This window comes from Pipistrellus kuhlii, unplaced genomic scaffold (assembly GCF_014108245.1).
Source record: "Pipistrellus kuhlii isolate mPipKuh1 unplaced genomic scaffold, mPipKuh1.p scaffold_m20_p_1, whole genome shotgun sequence".
NCBI classification, from domain to species: Eukaryota; Metazoa; Chordata; class Mammalia; order Chiroptera; family Vespertilionidae; genus Pipistrellus; species Pipistrellus kuhlii.
Window position 1 is genome coordinate 64,545,759 of NW_023425404.1, and position 14,642 is coordinate 64,560,400.

Genomic DNA, 14,642 nt, shown 5'->3' on the forward strand with positions numbered 1-14,642 from the left:
GCCTGATCACCCCTAACTGCCTCTGCCAACCTTTCTGATTGCCCCTAACTCCTCTGCCTGCCTGTCTGACTACCCCCAACTGCCCTTCCCTGCTGGCCAATTTGGTTCTAATTGATCGATTTCTATGCCAGTCAGCATCAAAAGCTCTGCCTCCTAGGCAGCCATTGGCTCCTCACAGTTGACCCAGATTTGGTTCTTTTTTTTTGGGGGGGGGGGCTATTTATTAAGTGGTTATTACAGGGGTCAGAGTGCATAAGTGGTGTCAGCCCCAGCTGGTTCATCACATCTCAATGTTCATCATGAAGCCCCCAATGCTGGTCCTGGTGAGCCCCAAGGTCAGAAATGAAACTGTAAGGTCTCAGTCACATGCTTCTTCCAGGCGTCCAGGCTGGCCAGCAGGGAGGAGATGCCCATGATGTGTCAGGTCTCCCCATTGATCACCACCATGGTCTGGCAGGACAGCAGCTGCATGCTTGCCTCTGCCAGGAGCCCAATCATGGTAGGCAACATGGCAGGGTTGGAGGGCTGAGCCCAGAACAGGAGCAGAGGCAGATCCCTGCAAAGAGACACTTCGGGTCTGAAGGCAGCTCTGTTGAGTGCCTGCAGCACAGGTGTGGTGCCCTGGACAAAGTCCACACCCTGGTAGGGGACACTGCCAGGGCCATGTTCACGAGGCCTTCCCCGCATCTTTGTTCTCCTGGCACAGCTGGGTTATGGGAGGTGGTTACATTGAGACCAGCCTCCTTCACCAGCAGCTTAGCATTCTCCAAGTTCACATCCACATGATTAGAAGTGTCTTTGAGGAGGCCGACAATGACTTCAGGGTTCAGGCAGTTCCAGGCATTCTTCAGGGTTAAGCCCTGTGTTACCACCTGGATGGTCCCTTTGGAGCACTCTGCCCAGGCTCGCATCAGAATCCCCAGAGTTTCTGCCAGACTGATTTGAGGTTTGGTGTGTGGAGAGAAGGCGCTGGTAAGGGCCTAGGCTTTCATGACCCCTGCAAGAGCTCTCCCCTTCACCATGTCCACAAACTGGACAGTGATCTCTTCCCCACAGTGGCTCTGGGCCTCCTTGGTGCTGGTGCCCAGGTGGGGGCAGCTGATGACATTCTCATGGTCCACCAAGGCACGGTCCCCAGGTGGATCATCTGTGAAGATGTCCAGCACTACGCCCCTGCACTACCCTGACTGTAGGGCCCGGAGCAGGGTGCCCTCATCCATGATCCCTCAGCAGGTGCAGCTTACCACGCACCTGCTCTTCTTGCACAGGGTCAAGGTGCTGTCGTTCAGCAGGCATGTTGTGGAAGGCAGGAGAGGGTTGTGTACAGTGATGAAGTCACAGAGGGGCCAGATCTACTCCAGGGGCAGCTGCTAAATCCTGAAGGAAGCTGAGACCTCTGGTAAGATGATGGGGTCATATCCTAATCCGAAGGACTGTATCTGGATGGCCATGTCTCGCGATCTCTCCAGGCCAAGAACTACCAGGGTCTTTCCATTCAGCTCAGTTCCCATGAACTTCTTTTTGGTCCCATTTCCATCCTTAATAGAAGCTGAAGCTGTGGCCTGGAAAATCTGCCTGGCCAGACACATGATCATCCCACAGGTGAGCTCCGCAGCACTAAGGCTATTCCTATCGGGAGTGTTCATGACCAGGATGCCCTCCCTTGTTCATGACCAGGATGCCCTCCCAGGATGCAGCTTCCAGATCTAGGTTGTCCATGACAGTGCTGGCCCTGCCCACCACCTGGAGCTTCTCTGCTGTGTTGATGATATTCGTGGTCACTTTGGTGGCCGAGTAGAGGATAAGGCCTTTGCAGTCCTGCAGCTTGGCTATCAGCTCCTCTTTGCTCAGGTTCTGCTTCTCCACCACCTGCAGGCCTCCATCTTGCAGCATCTTCCAGCAGCAAGGGTTCAGGCTGCCACTGACCAGCACTTTCTGTGGATTTGCAAAGGCCATTGCTAGACCCAGCCTCGGCCTCGGGATCTACCACTCTCCCTGGACAGCAACACCGCTAAGCCCCCAGATTTGGTTCTGATTGGTCAGTTTCTATGCTAGTAAACATCTCTGAGCCTATCAGTGGGGCCTGATCATATCAGAAAGGCTGGGCTGATCAGCAGCCCTGGTGGAGTCCTGGAGAGAAATGGAGGTGTGGCTGCTAGCCAGACTGGGAGAGAAAGAGAGAAGTAAGTCAAGTTCTGGTCAAAAACTGCCACAGAAGCAACAAATCAGTCCCTGCTTCTCTCTTCAGGCTCTGTCTGGCCCTGATTCACAGCCCCTTCAGCAGTCAGTGCTGGGCCACCAGGCCTACAGCGCAAGCAGTCAGGCAACCCAGCACTGACTTCCAGCCTGCTGGAGCTTCCTGGTAATGGTGTTACACCCTGGCTCTTTATTATAGAGATAAGAGTATCTTATTAGATATTTACCAGTACACCACAGTTTACAGCTAGTAACAGCTAATCCAGGATTCAAACTTAGATTTGCCAGTCTCCAAACTCTTGCTCTGCCTTCCTGTACTATTGATAGAAACCATAGACTGAAGTCAGTATCCAGCACTTTCCTAAGGCTCTGAGGCTCTCTTTGTAGAAGACTGCACCCCCTTCCCTAACTAAATTCTGCTAACTCAAAATAAAGCAAAGTTCAGCCAGGGGCTATCCAGAATTCCATTTATTCTGTATCAACTCCTGCCAGAAAGGAAACTCAAGTAGTGAAATTGTTAGAGAAAAACCAAAGAGACAGAGACAATTTGACTCTTGTTTGTTCAGAATCCGTGAATAAGTGCAGAGGAGGAACTGAATAAACCATTAGTTCTCAAATGGCTTGAGGAACCCCACTGGAGAGCTCTTTCACTTGGCAGTGAGGAGAAGAACCCCACGGAAGCCTTAATCAACACCATCTAATTAAGGATCTGGAGTTTAATCTCTGGGCCAAGTGTCCATCTGCTTCCCATTTCCAATCATTTAGCACACATTAGAAGTGAGCAGAACATAAACTCAGAGCAACCTTGGTGATGCATTACATTTCCAAGACAGGAGTAAGACAAGAAACAAACTTCTAAGAAGATAACAGAATGGGCCTAATGCCTTCTAAAATCTGGCGTGGGCTGGAGTCCAATATTGAGAAAATAACCTTTTATAAATAATTGTTTTTAATGATACTGGACTCTCCTCTGGCTAAGAAGATATAGCAATCCCAAGGCCTTAGTAGTCTTGCATATTCATTTTGTATGTATTTTACAGTTTTTTTTCTTTGCATGCTAGTTTCCTCTTTGGTGTTAAATTGCTAATTCTTTGAGTGTAGAGACCATATCTATTAGTCCTTATAATAATACATATGTTCTAACCATGAGTTGTCTGTGCTTTGCTCTTGCTTATTTTGCTTAAAGGAAGTGAGTGGGGTTGGTAAGAGTGGTGCTGGCAACAGCACAGGGCAATGTTCTTCTCACATTCAACACAGAAACCACCATCTGTGACACCTTCTCAGTCAGTAAAGGATGCATGCATTTGCCTCCTCCAGAGCAATCATGCCAAAATTTGAGACTTGAGAGAAAGCAGCGGAAACCTATCTTTCCAACAAACCTAAGAAGTGTGGACCAGGGGAAGTACTTGCCCTCTGAGGACTAGCAGTGACACATTAAGGACAGTAATGACAGCGCAATCACAATGTTGGCCAGACTAGGCTCTAACCTGGAGGTTCTGGGAAGAGTCTTCTAAGCCATTCAGGCTGTTGGTTGGATTTCAGTGCCACCGAACTGTGGGCCTTCTCTCCATTTTCTTGCTGGCTTTCACACTCTGGTCCAAGAGGCCACCCATATTGCCTCTGTCATGTATCCTCCATCTTCAAAGCAGCATTGGGTCATTGAATCTTTTCATGCTTTAGTTTTTCTGAATTGCCCTTCTGCCACCAGCTGGAGAAAACTCTGCTTTTAAAGGGTTTGAGTGACTAGATTAAGACCACCTTTTATGATTTATAATCTTAATCACACCTGCAGAATCCCTATGCCATATAACAGAACATAATCACCCACATGGTATTACAGGTTTCTCCCTCTCTCCCATATTCACGGTGGGAGATTATATAAGGCGGAAGGTCACTGGAGTTATTTTTAGAATTCTGCCTCCCACAGACAGGTTATGGGTGGGATTGCTCACCGAGGTCAGAAATATGAATTCAGGTGTGTCCAATGTGATGGACTGAAGCATAGCCAATGACTTGAGTCCAAAGAAAGTTAAGGCAGCAGTAGTGCCAAAACTGTAGATAACAGCTGGATGTTTTCTGCTGTGTGTTTGTGGATGGGAGAGGCAGTGTGAAGAATAAGTTGTGGAAGGGAGATGTGCCACAAGGGGAAAGTGGTGGGGGATTGTCTGTTACATAAAGCCTTTTGAACAAACAACCCAATGAGACTACAAAGCATATTTCCGTTATTGGGGCAACCAGGGCTCTGGAAGTCACCCTTGTACCCCAAATATTCAAGGACTTCCTGATACTCCTCAGTTTGGCTTTGAAAGCCTTCCCTTTATAGGCTCCCACTGACATTCCAGCAGAATTTATCACAAATCCTAATGCATCTTCTGCTGAAGTTTCAATAGACCCGGTACATAGTGAAGGAATGGGTGGCAGCCAATGTTTCCCTCACAGGTGATGCTCTTACCCTGTGAGTTTACAGTAATCTGGGGTCTATCTCTAGTCTTTAGATTCACAAACTGGATTTTGCCTGTACTGCAAATGCAGGCCTTGCCCAGGATAGCCCTTAAATAGACACTAATAATATTTGCTAACTATGTTTCACTTATTACATGTACTGATATTTGCCTCTCCTCCCCTGGCTAAGCTCTCTTATGTCTGGAGTTTCCAGATTCTCAACTGTGACTTAGGAGATACTCCTTCTTGAGGCTTTGTGAATGCTTCCCTTTTCCAACAGTTGTAGTAGAACCAGCTGCAAGTTAGTGGGGCCCAGTTAGTGGGGGAAAACAAAAATGTGGGGCTCTTGTTAAAAGTGATTAAGAATTTCAAGGCAGTGACTGCAGAGTATTGAAGTGAGCATAGGGTCCTGTCTCACTGCACAGCTCAATGCTTGATTAGCTGCCCTCACTTATAGGTACTCCCCAGTGATTTCTCAAAATTGCCTTTGAATGACAATCAAAAATCTAAGATAGGTACTGAAATTATGTGGAGCTCTTGATTTCTCTAAATTCACAAACATTGCATTGAGAGAAAGTCTTTGGCTTAATGCCTGCTGTAGAAATGGTAACAAACATGTGTGAAACTTTATGTCAAAAATGGCAAATGGGTCAGATCATGGAAACAGTAAATAGTAAGGAAGGAGAGGGGCTGCTTTTTGGACCTGCAATATCTCCTTGGGAAAGAGAAGAGAGGAAAACAAGAAGAAAAAAGAGAGGGAGAGAAGGAGAGAGGGAAGGAAGAAGGAAGAAGGAAGGAAAAAAGTTAGGAAGGAAGGAACGAAGGAAGGAAGGAAGGAAGGAAGGAAGGAAGGAAGGAAGGAAGGAAAGAAAGAAAGAAGGAAGGAAAGGAAGGAAGGAAAGAAAAGAAGGAAGGAAAACAGGATCTTACCTAGAAAACTTCAAGGCTTTTTTGGAGGCGTGCTTTTCCTAAGGGTACCAAAGGCATTCTCTAAAAGCACCTTGGGTTGGCACAGTGGGTCTGAGGTGGAAGAGCTAAACAGGCGTAGAATGGGGAACTTGTATAATGGGCAAGGATGTATCCTGATGTGCAGTGAGCATTTTAAAATGGGCACTGGCAGATAAATCGGGATCGCCTCTGCCATCTGTCTTCCAAATGGTCCTGTAGCTATAGCTATTATTTCAGTCAGACACTGGCAGGCTGGCGATTGTTCACAGCCACTGTGAAGAATAGGGACTGCCAAGGTTTTGGTGAATGCTGCAACTTCCCACAGACCCTCTTTCAGCTTGTCTGAGTCATTAAAACATGCAGGAGACACAGGGCCTGTGACTGATTCAGACTTTTAGTGTCTTCTCCCCTCTCCTTGGCCACTCTACCCCTATTACTGTGTTTCCTCAAACTCTTCATCCTATTTTCCTCACCCCTTTCTCTTTTATTCACTAAACTACAGACATATCTTGGTAGAAAATGTACTGTTGCTTCAGGAGGCCTGGTGTGGAAAGAAGGGTGTGCTAAGGTAAAATGTGCAGGAGACCAAACTAAAACCACGGCAGCTCAACCAGAGGTCAGCTCCAACATCCTGGTGGGTTCTCTCTGGGAAGGAAAGATACAAAGGGGAGTTAAAATATTCAGAGAAGAGATGCCAAAAAAAGACATGCACTATTAAATATTGTTTTAATCCTGGCTAACAAGTTGGCCAGAAGGTAAGAAAAACCAGCTGGAAGACACGGAGTCTCATCAACATCCCCCAAGAGGTAGGTGTGAGCTTGAGTACATGAAATAGCTTTGTTTAATTTGATAAATGTGCTCATTTGTCGGCATGTTAATTTTCATCCTTTTATGGGATAATTTGAGTGACATGATTCGGCCCACACCTGTTTTGCTGTGACAGATGGATTTGAAGCTCTACAGACAGCGCTCTCCTTCATGCTGCAAAGAACCTCCTGGCACAGACTCAGAGCTGGTAGAGCCTTACTATCTCACCTCCCATCTGGAGCAGGAAATGGCTTTGAAAGGATAGGCTTGAAGCAAACGATTGCTCTTTAAGCCTGGAATATATGGCAAGAAAACTAGAACTTGTTGTTTTCCCCCTTGACTTTGCTTATATTCTTATATTCTTCCTCCTTAGTTCTTCATTCTCTTCTCTTCCCCAACTTTCCACCCCCAACACGATCCTACTCCAAAGAAATGCTTAAAAACAGAACAGAGTCTTCTTAGCTGCTTCTGTAGCAAGAGGTGTCATACATTAAAATCACTGTTTCTCATTAGAAAATGTAATTTAAGTTTCCTCATTTCAACTTTGCCAAGAAGAGAATCTGAGTACTGTATGCCAAGTATTACTGAAATGTCTGTTTTGCTCACAATCAACCAAAAGGGTTCTCTAAGATTTTGATGGCATAGAAACATGGGGATCACTTTTTGTTGTGCATTGAGATTCAAGCTCAAAGCTATTCCTAGCAAGGTATGGAGTGCCCAGGAGCTTCCTGTCTAATGAACTATCATTTGAGAGACTCTGAGGTTTATCATAAAGTTGGGCACCTTTAAGAACAAAAGAATGACTTTTCCCATTCATGGTTACATCAGGACAACAGATACAAACCTGACTGTCCTGGAGAAACCAGAAACCTGGGTGCAAAGCCAGGCCCCTGCCCATCAGGGAAAAGCTGAATAAGAGGAGGAACATTCTGCCTGTTCAATGGGGCTCATTGATTGAGCACTAGCCTATGAACCAGGAGGTTCAATTTCCTGTTAGGGCATATATCCAGTTGTGGACTTGATCCCCAGTAGGAGGCATGCAGGAGGCATCCAATTAACGATTCTCTCTCATCATTGATGTTTCTATCTCTCTATCTCTCAATTTCTCTCTGAAATCAATAAAAACATATTTTTAAAAAGAGAAGGAGCATTTTATTGTTGCAAGAATGGTTATCTCCTCTGAATGCCTAAAGCCCTAGCTATACATGTCATCCACTTGGAATTCAATATATTCTACTTAAAATTTTATTTCTTTTTATATGGATTTGTACTGGAGGTTGGAGTCTGAATTCTTACTTCCATTCCCCAGGAGAGACCCAGAAATCTCAATATGCTTGTTAATGACAACCAAGTTTGGCTTTGATGAGCTATTGGTCCTTTCTGGTTGGAGATTTCTCCTGAGAGCTTACACACCTCACCTTGAGGGTTAAGGATTGCATAGTTTCCTATTTCTTCTGTAACAAATTACTATAAATGTAGTGGCTGAAACCAACACACATTTGTTATTTTACAATTTTGCTGGTTTGGAAGTCCTCGAATCAAGGTTTGGTAGTCTGTGTTCCTGCTGGAAGCTCTAGAGCAGAATCTTTATCTTTTCTAGCTTCTAGGGGCTGCCTGCTCTCCTTGTTTTGGAAAGTCAGTAGTTTAGCATCTGTCAATTTCTCTCTCTGCATTTATCATGTTGTATGTCCCTGACTCTACCTGCCACTTTGATTATATTGGGCTCTCCCAAACTATCCAGGATAAACTTATCTCAGCATCCTTAAACATATCAACACATCCATTTTGCATGTAAGGCAGCATAGTCCCAGGTTCTTGGGATTGGACTGTGCTCACCATTGGGAGACATTGTCCATACTACCACAAGGACCCTCTCAAGCCAGACTCTGAGGTTGTTTCATTGGGTACTTTGTTATCTACAGGTCACAGCCATCATTAATGTTGTTCATAGGTCTGTTTTCAGTCTTTCTGAACAGAGGAAATATATTCCTTCTAAGGTAGCCAGGGGGAGTGAAGAACTCTGGTGTGTGGGGCAGGCTACAGAAGTGCCACTGAGATGGTCAAAAAAGAGAAGAGAAATTCTTTCCTGGGGGGCTTAGATATTCACCTGTTGGGGCTGAGTACAGACACTCAAGGTGTGCTCTTGGTTTGCACACCTTGGTGTATCTACATGTGTGGTTTACATACATACTTCCCTTAAGAAGGATCTAGGAAGAAACTTAAAAAAAAACAGTAGAGATACCTGGAATTTAAGAGTTCATCACCAGTACCCTCTCCCCAGGCCTAAGCTTCTTTAGAAAGAACTAGGTCTGCCCCTCCCACTTACTGCCCCACCCTCACCCCCCAACTGAACCTAACTTGACAGGAGATACCAGCTGTGCTGCTGGCATCTGTATTTCAGAGTAAAAAATTATCACACTCCCCCCCAAACCTCTACCACTGAGTTTCACTGGTAAACACTGTTGATGTCACTTCTGTCTCAGGAACTCATTCTTGCCTTCTGTTCACCCTCTTTTTTTCTTTATTATCATTAGGTGCTTATAATAGTGTTTGAACAACCTGCAGTGGCATAGCTCACAGGTGCCTGTAGCTTCAACAGTGTTTTAGATATGTTGTATTGTGAAAAGACCTCAGCTTTCTCACAGCTAAGCATACATACAGCCACCACCACAATAAAATTTACATGCTGTTGAGTGTCTATAGTATGCAAATCACCATGCTAAGAACTTCACATGCACGATTTCATTTAATCCTTAAAATAACCCTGGGAAATGAGTTAAATGAGAAAATATGCACACACATGCATATAGGCATCACACACTTCTCAGCAGAGTTTAGGTTTCAGAAAAAGTATTCAAAAATTAAATAAATGGAGACTAAAAAGAAGCAGAGAAATAATATCAAGGAGAAAGAAAAATACTTTAGATTGGCCTTCTCTGGAGTGGGGGAAGAAAAGATAAAGCATTACAGTAACATGCCATCATTTATGTGTGTTGTGAACTGAATGTGTGCCTCCATGTCTGCTGAATTCATGTGTTAAAAATCTTAATTCCCACTGTGAGGGTATTTGGAGGTGGGGCTTTTGGGAAGCAATTAAGATTAGATTAGGTCCTGAGGGTCAGGCCTTTATGATGGAATTAATACCCTTATTGAAAGAGAAAGACATGAAAAATCTTTCTCCTCTGTCATGTGAGGATACAGCAAGAAGGTAGCCTTTTACAATCCAGGAAGAGGGCCCTCACCGAGAACCAAATCTATATCAGCAGCCCAAACTGACTAAGACAACGTATTCATTCAATACATGAACACATTTTTTGTTTGTTTTGTTAATCCTCACCCAAGTATATTTTTTCATTGATTTTTTAGGGAGAGTGGGAGAGAGAAAGAAAGACAGAGAGAAACATCAATGTGAGAGAAACACATCAAGTGGTTGCCTCCTGCAGAGCTCCAGCCAGAGCAGAAGCTTGCAACCAAGGTAGGTGCCTTTGACGGGAATGGAACCCAGGACCCTTTGGTCCACAGGCCAATGCTCTGTCCCCTGAGCCAACCAGTTAGGGCAATACATGAACACATTTATTGAGTATTTACTAATGTGTGCTTTTAAATATGCAGACATAATTGATATTCAGTCTCAGTTTTCTGGGAACTACCTGTCTAACAAGAAAGGCATGGCATATCTATATTATAAAGCCAAATGTGTCAGAGTATCAAAAAAAGCAATGGGCATGCCTAGGCACAGGAAGAGGTGATTATTACTTCAGTCTGGCAAAAATTTGGGAGAAACTTTTTGGGAAAAGGTATTGAATGCATCCCTGAAAGATTGACAGGGTTTGAATAGATCTGCGGGGAATGGCAACTCAGGTCCAGCATACAGTGTGACTAAGGCCTGGAAGTTAGGAAAGCAAGAACCTCATGTGGTAGTTTATGATTGAGCTATCATATGTGACAGTGAGGAGTAGGTTGGAAAGACAGCTGAAGTTAGGTCACACTAGGACCTTGCATGCCAGATTGTGTAATTCAGATTTTATTTTGCAGATAATGAGGATGTTCTAAATGTTTTGAGGAGAAAAGTGACATAAATGAGGACTCCAAAAATGGTAGCCAAAGAGCCAGATGTTATACATTGATGTGGTTTGTTTGGTTCAAATGGCATGTTTTACATTAAAAAAAAAAGTCTATTCCTCGTTTCTCTCTTTAAAAAAATATTTTTAGAGAGAGGGGAAGGTATAGGAATTTGTGAGCTTTGACATAAATGATCTTATCTAAAGATGAATTTGACAGTACTTACAGGCAGGTTTGGATAGGGGAGGCAGGAAAATGCTATTGCAATCTGTAATCTGTGGTTCAGCCATCAGTGCATTTTTGGTTGTGTTTGATTTAGAGGTTTGCCTTTCCCACCAGAGTAGAAAGTAGAACTATTTGAGATTGGGTATAAATTGTTTTATTGTTTCTCTTCCCTGGGAAGATGTCTGAAACAGTACATGCAAAACACATTGCATACAGCCTACTGATAAATGTTGAGCAATTTGAATAGTTCGGGTAGACATGGGTGAAGGCTGAACTTGGTCAGTGGTAATGATGGAAAAACACATGCAGCAATGTCTATATATAAAAAATATAGCTGATAAATTTCCACTACTTGCATGAATTATGTAAATACAAAATATGAACGATCATTTTATCCCTACATAATTCCATGAGATACACACAATTATTATTCCTGGTTTGTAATTGTGAAATGAGAGGAAGTTGAGGACAGCTAGGTTTTAAGTTTGCAAAGAATGTTAAGGAAAACAGGCTTATGAGGAGAGAAAATGGAGTTCAGGAAAAAGGTTAAGGCTAGAGTAGTTTATTGCACAAAAGTTAAAAAAAATAGATCAGGTTGTGAAATGAATCCATAGACTTAAGAAAAGTATGAAAAGAGAAAGGGAAAGGACAAAAGTTTTGGGAAAATAAGCACTTGGGTGTTGAGAAGAAGGCTAATGAGAAACTGAGAAACTCCAGGGTTAGAGAAATGAGATTTTTAATTGGGACGTCCCTGAGAGAGCTGTCACATCTGTGTGATGGGTAAAGAAACCAGACTTGTAAGGACTAGTGAGTCAAGAGGACTCTCTCACGAAGCTTGTTGTGCAGGGATCATGAGAAGGTGGTATCTTATGGGTAATGAGAGGAAAAGTTTTTAACAGACTTCATGATAGAGGAGGTAGATATGTGACCCCTGACAAAAGGAAAAGTAGACAGAAAGACTAAGACAGAAGAAATTAAGGTCATTGTTGATAAGTAAGGTTCTTCAAGAAGCAGAAAAAGGTGGGCATCAGGGATTCCAGAAGGATCCTCCTTTAACATGTGGAGGATATTAGGAATGGGAGGATAAGACATGCCAAGACTTAGAGAGGGATATGGGGGGAATGAAATTATTTTAAATAGGATAGCACTGATCTTAGTAAATTTGGAAATTAGATCATTTGCCAGGAGTAAGGGATTTGCCAAAAGAGACTTGGGGAGAATGGCAGATGCTGGGCCAAATTGCCTGAGATGATAAGTCAGGCCAACTGCAGGAAGGAGAAAGAAACTGTGCCAGGTATTGGGCCAAAAATGTAACATAAATAATTGTTAATTAGCAAAAAGCAACTAACCACTAAGGGACTCAGAAGCAGCAGGTGCAATGTTCACAGAGTCTAGCTCCAGCATCACAAGGCAGGGCAAGAAAAGGGTTTGGAGCTGAGAAACAATAAATTGATAACTGGCATAGATGAATGAAAGGGTCACCCAATATAGGACATAAAGAATTGTATAGCTTAGAAAAACCATTATTTATTCTTTCTTTTCCAGATTCATAATCCTAGAGAAAAAGGAAGCACTGAAGAGTCAAGGAACACAAGTTGGATGGGAGCAGTGGCAGGATCTGCCAAAATAAAATATAAAATAATAAAGTAAAAGGCAGAGTTTAATTATTTTATTTGTTTATTTTGGGAAATGAAAAGACTCTTAAAAACTGCTTTTTTTTCAGAGGCTGAAGAAACTTGTAATGCAGCTGCTCTAATGAGGGTGAACTAAGAAGCAGGATCTGAGTGTGAAAGAGTGAGAAGTGGGCCCCAGAGGCTGGTAGTTGAAGACCAACAGAGCACGAGCCTGGGGTGGGGGCTGACTGGGGGGGAGGGGGCGGGCAGAGACAAACAATTTGAATCCTGATAAATGTTGATAATTTGTCTTAAAAAATGTAGTCTCAATTTATACTCACATTCAATAGTATTTGATTATCAAGTATCATTAAGCTTTTGAAGGCTACCTTTAAAAAAATTTGCCTTTCCTAACTATGAATGAGGCTGAGTGCCTTTTCATATGTTTAGCTATCTGGATTTTTGTCCTGTGATTTCCCACTGGTGGCCTGCATGGAGGCTTTAAGTGGAGGACAGGTTCCTTTACGCAATAAGAGTGTCTGTCCTCAGTGCCTAGTAAATCCTAAGTCTTGACGTAACCTGGTGGGACAAAACAGACATGGTTCCCAACCTCTCAGAGCTAATGTGTTGTGGGAGAGACAGTGAAGAAGAAAACAGGTATATAAATATGTGATGTGATACTTTCTGTAAAAGAAGAGAAGGGGGTGCTGTGAGAAGTGTGCGCTGGAGAGGGAAAGACTAAGACATGAAAATGAGGTTATCTCCTTTAGATGCAGTGGTCAGAGACGATCTTTCTGAGGAGACATTTAAGTGGAGACTTGATACACGAGAAATGACCAGTTATGGGAAGAGTTGGGGTAAGAAGTATTGTGAGCATCACAGGCAGCATATGTGAGGCTTTTCAGGTGCAGAAGAACCTGGCTTGTTTGGAGAACTGAAAGATGGCCGGGCCAGTGAAAGCACAGTGAGGGGTGAGGTGAGGTTTTATTCACAGTCCTGACTGAATCCAGGGGCATAGATCTCTGTAGGCCTAAGCAGACTCCGGCACTGTATTTAAGACTTTCTTTTCTTTGAGAAAAAAAAAAAACACAAAAAAAAAACACAAAACAAAACAAAAAAAACACACCCTACATTGAAATGTAGGCCAAGGTCTTTTGTGGGATTGGATGTGGAATTAAGGCTTGTGGGACTTTTAGAAGCTGACATCTTCTCTAGGCAAGACTGCTATTGTGTCACCCCTCACAAAGAACAGGTTTGAACAGCTTCTGAAAGTAGATTCAGTCCTTTCCCCTAATTGGCCTTCCTGTCATTCATACTCTGTAAGGATCATGTCTGTTAAAGTAACCACAACAGTGGACTTTCATTTGCTTTTATCCCTCAGGAAGGAGGAACTGAATAAAGGGGAGACAGAATAAGGACTGGAAAGGAGCCCAGTGTGGAGGACTGTGGTTCCCACTCCCTTCCTCCTTGAAGTGTCCTCAAGCTTTAACATAGCTGGTGAGTAGTATGTAGTGAGTAGGTTATGTATGTGTGTGTGTGGTCTCACTCACTATGGAGAATCTGGTGGAGCCCAGAGGAACAGAAGCATGAGTAGGTGGCTTAGACCAACTCAGCATTAGGCTTGAGGGGAAACAGTTATGCCTCCTTCCAGTTCTTCCTGCTGGTTTTTCTACAGGGAAAGTGAGGCACCCCCAATAGGAATACTGAGCTGGCTGCCCAGGTCTCCCAGCATTGGGATAACAAAGTCTCTCCAAAGAGTGGAGCTGAGGAGTGTCACATCTTCCTTGTGTCTGAAAGAATGCCTTTGGATTGCACTCTTTGATTAGTATCCTGTCTCTCTGGAATAACTATCATTTCTTTTTTATTCAGGGAATTCTCAAGACTTTGGCCATTGCTACGATCTTCTCTACGTTAATCTTACCTTAGGACCAACAGACCCCATAAGGACCTGAATGTGCTTCCAGCCCCTGCACATGAGGAGAGAATGCCTGACTTTCCTGCTTTGTTTGTTTTCAAGGAGTCTTCCCCAGGTGGAGAAGACACTTTCTCCATCAAGATGTCAGAACTCTCAAGAGTTACCTGTGGTCCTGGGGTGAGCTGTATCCAGGCTCTGGAACACTCTGCATTCTTTCCCTGTGGGGTTACCTCTGGGCTCAGCTGTCCCCTACCCTGAGCAGTTTGGGACTATTTTTTACTATTGTATTTGTTCTACTTCCTATGATGGTGAGTGGCATCCGACTCTATGGGGGATTCTTTTTGTTGAGAGACTGGAAGTGGGGTGATGACACCATCTAATTCTACAGGGTCAGATTTGCAGGGAAGGAGTGAGTGGTAAATAAAGGAACCCCT

General features: G+C 43.7%; 1 pseudogene; it reads right to left on the minus strand.

The window, feature by feature from the left end:
• Positions 1-317: 317 nt before the first annotated feature.
• LOC118704479 lies at positions 318-1,956 on the minus strand (annotated as a pseudogene).
• Between the last annotated feature and the right edge of the window lie 12,686 nt (positions 1,957-14,642).